Source organism: Orcinus orca, chromosome 3 (assembly GCF_937001465.1).
Source record: "Orcinus orca chromosome 3, mOrcOrc1.1, whole genome shotgun sequence".
Taxonomy (NCBI): Eukaryota; Metazoa; Chordata; class Mammalia; order Artiodactyla; family Delphinidae; genus Orcinus; species Orcinus orca.
In genome coordinates this window covers 14,165,238-14,172,500 of record NC_064561.1, presented here as the reverse complement: position 1 = coordinate 14,172,500, position 7,263 = coordinate 14,165,238, and the positions used below count along the sequence as shown (strand labels likewise).

Sequence of the window (7,263 nt, the reverse complement as noted above, 5' to 3'; positions counted from 1 at the left end):
GTATCATATCAATAATCTAATCACAGCCGAGTTCTTCGGTCAAACGATTGCCAACCATAAGTGAAAAAAGCTTTTCCATAAAAGCCAACTGATCAAAAGAGGTGTTTTCATAACGCATTTGAAACCCGCCATCCAGAGCTGCTTCTCTTACTCTGGAGGTTCTCAGAAGCACGTTGTCTCCTCCAAGGGCTGCTGAAACTGCAGCCTGCGCCACTCAGCGGCTCCTCTGCCAGATAGTCGCAGTCGTCCTCCCAGTCAGCAAATTCCTAGTCTTTCTCGTCGTACCCCCTCCCCCTCCCCAACCTTCTCCAAGCCATGGCTGGCGATCTGGCCTGGCTACTCCCCAGAGCTGGGCCGGTTAGCAAGGCCTCTGTCCCCCTGGGGCTCCGCCGTTGGCTGGGCCGCCTCCTCCTCCATTGGGCCGTCCTGGTCGAGCTGTGGCAGGGCTCCGGTGCGGGGGTTCGGGGATGGCTCCCGGCTCCCGCTGCCTACCTGCATCTGTAGAAGGTCACTCTTGCCAGGCATCAGGTCCATCTGCACGTCATTGCTCTCTTCATAGAGCTGGGACGGCTCATTCATTCCCAACATTGTGCAAGCGGCTCAACCTCCCAAAAGGCGTTTTTAGCAAGATCGGAGCTACGCCTTGAATCACATTTTTTAAACTTAGATTTTTATGTTATTAAATTTTCCAAAACCTCATTTGAATGGTTGGCTCAAATTCTAGAAGACAAAAGTATCCTGATTTCTGTCCCGAGGGCTCTGAGTTTGGATGGGAGATTCGAAGAGAAGAGGGTAACCAATACTCTGGGATTACTGCTGCATTCGGTGGCTTTATTCCTGGTGCTTATGTTAAATCTTAATGTAAAGATTGTGGTGTGATTTTTATAACTTTGTATAGCTGTCTGCTTTTCAACCAATGTGTGTGTCTCTCAGGCCTCATGGGCCTGAAGAGATTGGCCTTAGCTGAGTATTTCGTGTTTTAATAATAATAACACGACCTTCCACTCAGTCATTTTATTAACAGGCCCTTCCACTGCTTCACAGTGAGGTCCTCAGTGTGGATTAGAAAATGTGTCTGTAAAACCACATGGAATCATGAACTGACCACAGCCCCTGACATTAGCAGGGCTCTTACTATCTACACATTAGAGCATTAACTTCTTAGAATGTTAATTTGGAACCTGGGCTCAAAGAAAGAGAGAAAGAAAGGAAGGAAGGAAGAAAATATTTTGAATAATTATAGATTCACAAAAAGTTGCAAAGAAATGTACAGGGAGGTCTCATGTACCTTTCACCTGCTCTGTCCAATGATGACATCTTGTATAAGTATAGTGCAGTAACAAAACTGGAAATTGATATTGGTACAACCCATAGAGTTTTCAGATTTCTCCATATCTCTATATAGCAATTTTTTTCCCCAGCACATTCATTTTCTCATTCTTTATTTACACTGGAATCAACTCACTATTTAAACTTATATAATTTGCATTAATTTAAAATGTACATCATTTTTTTTCAATAACAGAAGTAAAACTTTAATTCACTAATTTGTGGAAACTAAACAATACAATCTTAAACAACCAGTGGATCAATGAAGAAATCACAAGGGAAACTGCAGAACACTTAGAGACAAATAAAAATGAAAACACAGCACACCAAAACTGCATGTTTTTTCAGTGTCATGATTGAACATTGTCTATTAGGCTACCCAAGATTTAAATTTACCTAGTTCTCAAGGGGCATGATTCTTTGTTTGACTCACTACTTCTTATTTTTTTTTAAGGGGACAGTGAAGGATCTAAGAGATAGCACCGGGCCACAGTCGACCCCCAGTGACAGATAACAGCTGCACTGCTGCCCCTTCCTGCCCCAGGACCTGATATATAGCAATTTTATCACATGTGTAGCTTCATGTAAGTGTCACAATCAAGATACAGAACTGTTCCATCACCACAAGACTCCCTTGGGCTACTCTTTTATAGCCACATACAACCCCACTAATTTCTCCTGTCTCCCATCCCTAACCCCTGGCAACCACTAATCTATTCTCTGTCTCTAATTCTGTCGCTTCAAGAATAAATGGAGTAAGACAATATGTAGCCTCTAGCGATTGGCTTTTTTACTCTGCATAATTGCCTTGGGATCCATTCCAGTTATATCAATAGTATTTCTTTCTTTTTTAATTGCTGAGTAATATTCCATGGTATAAATGTACCACAGATTGTTTAACCATTCACCTGTTTACTTTTACGCCTAGTCTGTTGAATGTTTTTGTCATAAAAGTGTACTAAATTTTGTCAAATACTGTTTCTGCAACAATTGAGATGATCATGTGATTTTCCCTCCCTTAATTCTGTTAATGTGGACAACTTTTTAAAATATTAAGTTTTGATGAGTTCTTTATTTAGTCCAGCTACAAGTCCTTTGTCAAATATGTGATTTGCAAATATTTTCTCCCCAACTAATCTTTTTGTCATTGTTGTTGCTATCCTTTTTGCTGCTTGCCTTTTTTTTTTTTGAGGTAACATTGGTTTATGGCATTATATGTTTCATGTGCAACATTGTATTTCTACTTCTGTATACACTACATTGACAAAGGGGCAAAAACAATTCAATTTCTCAGAGAAGGGACAGCCTTTTCAACAGATGTTGCTGGAGCATCCACAGGCAAAAGGATGTATGTTCTGCTCTCCCTGGAATTTCCTCCACTCAAGTCTCACTGGCCTCCCTTCCGTTTCTCCAACAGAGCAGGCGGATGCAAGGCTTGCTCTTACCTCCTCATATAATACTCTTGCCAGGTATATTCCACCTCGTTCCCTTACCTGCTCCTCACCTTCTTAGCCAGGCCTTCCTCCACATCTATTTAGAGTTGAAATCCTTTTTTCCTTCTCATTCCTAACCTGCCTTATGTTTTTCATTGCGCTAAACACCATTGGGCATGCTACATTTAATTCACATGAATTTTGTTATACTCCTGATTTCTCGACTAAAACCTATAGTCACTGATGCCACTTTTGCACATGGTGGGATCTCAGGCTCTTAGGACAGTGCCTGGCATATATTTTGTTCCCAGCACATATCTGTTGAATGAGTAATTGTATTATGCAAAACAATTCAAGAAATTATTCTGGCATCTCACATGCTCATTTCTTACACGGTAACTATGGGTGTTTAGTTAGCGAGTTCATTTTTCTTCCTAGAAATGACACCATAAAACAAGTCACCTTTTGGGGAAGAAACGACTCAACATCCCCTCTCCTCCCTGCCTCTTTACCTGCATCTCTCTCCACTCATCCTCTGTCTTCCTGCTTTAGAAAACTCTTCAACCCATCACTGCGGCCCCCCAATCCAGACAGAGGGAAAGAGAAAAGAAAAAGGTCAATGAGACACTAAGTTAAGAAAAAGGGAGAAGTAGATCAAAGGAAGAGGACTGGAAGAAAGAGTGAGAAGAGGCATAACACTAGAAGATACATGCCCACCCCCTCATCCCCCCAAAAGAAAATAAAAACTAACAGAGGCAGAAAATAACAGGAAGAGAAAATGCTGATCGATAGAAATGCGAAATGACCAGCGATCAGTAATAGGAACTGCAAAAAGGAGAGAGGAGGGTAACAGGTAAAGACCCTCACCTAAAGGTGGGTTCCCTGGAAGAAAACAAACTCAGCAAATACCCTGTGAAGGAGATTTCAGCCTCAAAATCATTTCATCCTCCTTTCTTTGTTTGCACTTACTGGGTCAGAGGGGTCAGGGAGGAGCCCCCCAGCTCTGACCTTCCTCAGCTCCCACCAACCTCTCAGCCCAGCTGTGGGTGTCCACGTCACCCTCAGCCTCCCTGTGACTCTCTAGCTCAGACAGTGGGCCTCAGACAGGCAACAGCCTCCTCTCAGCAAAAGGGGTGTGGAGAAAGTGAACTTAGTCAAGGAGACGGTGGTGGGCAGATGGGGACAGAGCCAGGATCCGTGTATCTGAGCCCACTCCCTGATTCCCGTCCACCTTCCACGGGCTGCCTCCTAGCCTGGGCTGCAGAACTGTCTCCCGCTGCCCATGCAGGTGCTTAACACTGAAGTTGAGTGAGGAAGGTAAAGCTGTGAAGTCCCAGGGCAGCCCACAAACTCCTGCCCTGGAGCAGAAGCTCCCAAGTTTATAATTAAAGAAAACCAAACAGGGAGCTTGGGGACAGGACCAGAAGAAGGGCCAGTGGGACAGTGTGGGGAAATCTGGTCATGGGAGGGGCACAGGGCACAGGAATGGGGTGCAGGTTTCTTGGTGCTCTACCCCCCACCACAGACACATTTCAATGGTTCCCCAGTGACCTCCCAGGCCCACATGGGGTCTTTACCTGTGACTGCCCCAATTGGCTCTCCCTGCACTGCGCCATCCACACCTGTCCTTTTCCTGACCTGTGAAGTCAGCCTGCGTCTACTGGAGGCCTATGGTATGCAGAGCACTGGGTGAGATGTTGCACTTGAATCAAAAGTGGGAACTGAACACAATTCTGTCCCTCCTAGTGGGAGGGAAAGAAAAGCACCCATCTTTGAGAGAGTCAGATGGTGGCATGGGAGCTGGGTGTCATCCCAAACCCTGTTAGATGTTTATTTAAGCTCAGTGCCCTTCATGTTTTTCTGTGGACAATCCTGTGGTCTAGTTGTTATGCCTGTTGTCCCAGCGTAATCATGGATAGCACTCCCTTTCACTCTCAAGAGTGTCTCATGTTGAACGATAAATTTTATGGTTTCTCTATTTTGGGCTTTATGTCCTATAGAATTAATTAATTTTCTCACTGACCAATATGGTGGCATTTTACCTGCCAAATGGCTAAGTCACCAAACTTGTTTCTTCTTAATCCTTATATTTTCAGGTGTCTGTAGTATAAGCTCAGACAGTGGCTTGTTTGTTTGTTTGTTTGTTTGTGTTTTTTTATAATGCAAGTACCTGACTTAAGTTTTGATTGCCACTTCTTTGAAGGCATCCACTTCAGAGAAGACTGTGTGGAATGAACACATTGCCAGCCATGTTGCCAGACAAAGAGCCAGAGCCTGACTGCCTCTCCCCACTGAGGCTCCTTTGTTTTAGACATCCTGGTTGATTTCAATAATTGGCCATTTGGGCTGCTTGTTTTTTTTTCTCTTCCTGTGATTTAAATTCATGGTCTTATGTTTAAATTAACTAATGAAGAGTGATCCCCTAAAGTCCTAGCCCCCCATCCTTGACCCCTGTAAAAGCAGGACCCCAGGCCCACTCTCTTTCTTTCTCTTTCTGTACTTGCTGCCTCACTGTGTGGTCCCAGGTGTGTTGTGTATGTAATAAACCTCTATTTTTTCAAAGTTTCCTGATGGCTACTGCTGAAAGGTATGTTGCAGTCATAATAGGAACCACAAGGGCTGGTCCAGCCACAGCATTGGTTATTGATAAGATGAGACCATCATAAAACAGTGTCTTTGTTACAGGTTTTTTTTATGTACCCCTTTGTGAGCTCTTGCTTCCAGCTCCTTCAGCTGGAGGCAAGGAACACATTGAGGGGGATGCTTAGAGGGAGAGGCAGGAAGACCAGAGAACAGAGAATGGAATTGGGTTCTAGCAAATTGGTTTTCAGCACATTGGCTGCTGAGGACATGACTTAGAGCATTTACCACTCTTCTCCCTTTTCAGCCTATTCCTCGTATCCTCTTTATACATCGGATCGTTTTCAATGGCCACACTTTTGCTCAAACCGTATTTCCCCATTGGAGATTACAGTCAGTCCTCTGTATCTCTGGGTTCTGGATCTGCAGTGTCAACCAACCATAGATTGAAAGTATTCAGGAAAAAAAAAAAAACTCCAGAAAGTTCCAACAAGCAAAACTTGAATTTTCCATGCACTGGCAACTATTCACATACCGTCTACATTGTATTAGGTTAAGTAATATTATGATGATGATTTACAGTATATGGGAGGATGAGCACAGGTTATATGCAATTTAACCATTTATAAAAACGACTTGAGCCTGCAGAGGTTTTGGTATCCACTGGGGAGAGGGGATCCTGGAGTAAATCCTCCGTGTATACCTGGGGACGACTGTACTATGTCTGTTTCCTCTAGTCTTCCTCGGTCATTACTAATTCTCCAAAATCGAGCTTGAGCACATCTTCTTTCAGACTACCCCAAAACTCAATCCACCATGATTTCAGGCTCCCACGAATCACTGCAAGCCTACTGTCTACATCCTGGGAAACATATACTGTATTGCCATGTGACATCTCCTATATTACCATTCATTATACTGAACAGGCTCCAGTTATCTTGTACAAACAAGGAAACGCCTTTATTTTTGTACAACCACTGCTTTTAAATAGGACATCTCAATTCTTTCATCCCCATTTTTTCATGATATCTCATGCATATTCAAGAGTTGGGTGGTTAGACTAAAGCTCATTTAAGTATTCTAAATCCAGTCCATTAAAAATCAGACTTGAATCTCATATTCAAATTCAGTGTTTTTCTCCTTGATCCATCCTAAATCAAGATAGCTTGAGGCTTGAAGACCCACAGTAGGGAAGCGAGAAAAGTCTATTAATAACAATTATTCCTTATCTTTAAAGATTCTAAAGGCTATAGACGTAGTCTTTTGTCAAATAATTTTTTTTCTCAAATAAACTACAAGGAAGTCTGAACTGATACCTTCTTTTTTATTTTGAAAACTACCTCGAATTAATAGAAGTATTCTGTTTTACTTTAATGCATAAGTGTAATTTTCTAAAATAATTTTTCAAGTGTCTGAGGGTATTCAAATTACTCCCCCAAACTTTAAACACTATAAAGACAGCAGTAACTGTGACATAAATGTCCATGAGATGTCAATATCAATATTTCTCTGTTAGAAATTCTTTTAAAATGTTCATTCTATTATTTTTTTAATTTCCTTATCTTTTAGAGAAACACACTAATGTATTTACATGTAACGAAGTTATATGATTCCTGAATTTTTGTTTCCAAATAATCCACAGATGAGGGAGGCAGGGAGAGGTGGGTGAGAGAGCAGATGAAACAATATTGGCCATTAGTTGATAATTGTCAAAGCTAGGTGATAGGTACATGGACATTTACTAAACCATTCTCTCTAACTTCATACATGTCCAAATTTTTTTCATAATAACAAAAATTGAAAGCTCACTAAAGGTGGTCTGATCAAGTTATAATATAGCCACACGATGGAGTACTATACAACTGTAAAAAACAACACAAAGTATTTCTATCTGCTATGCTGAAGTGATCTTCAAGGTATA

The 7,263-nt window shown here is 42.0% G+C and overlaps 1 pseudogene; it reads right to left on the bottom strand.

Annotated features, from left to right (window-relative positions):
* Positions 1-588, bottom strand: part of LOC105748386 (EP300-interacting inhibitor of differentiation 1-like) — a 599-nt pseudogene extending 11 nt beyond the window's left edge.
* Between the last annotated feature and the right edge of the window lie 6,675 nt (positions 589-7,263).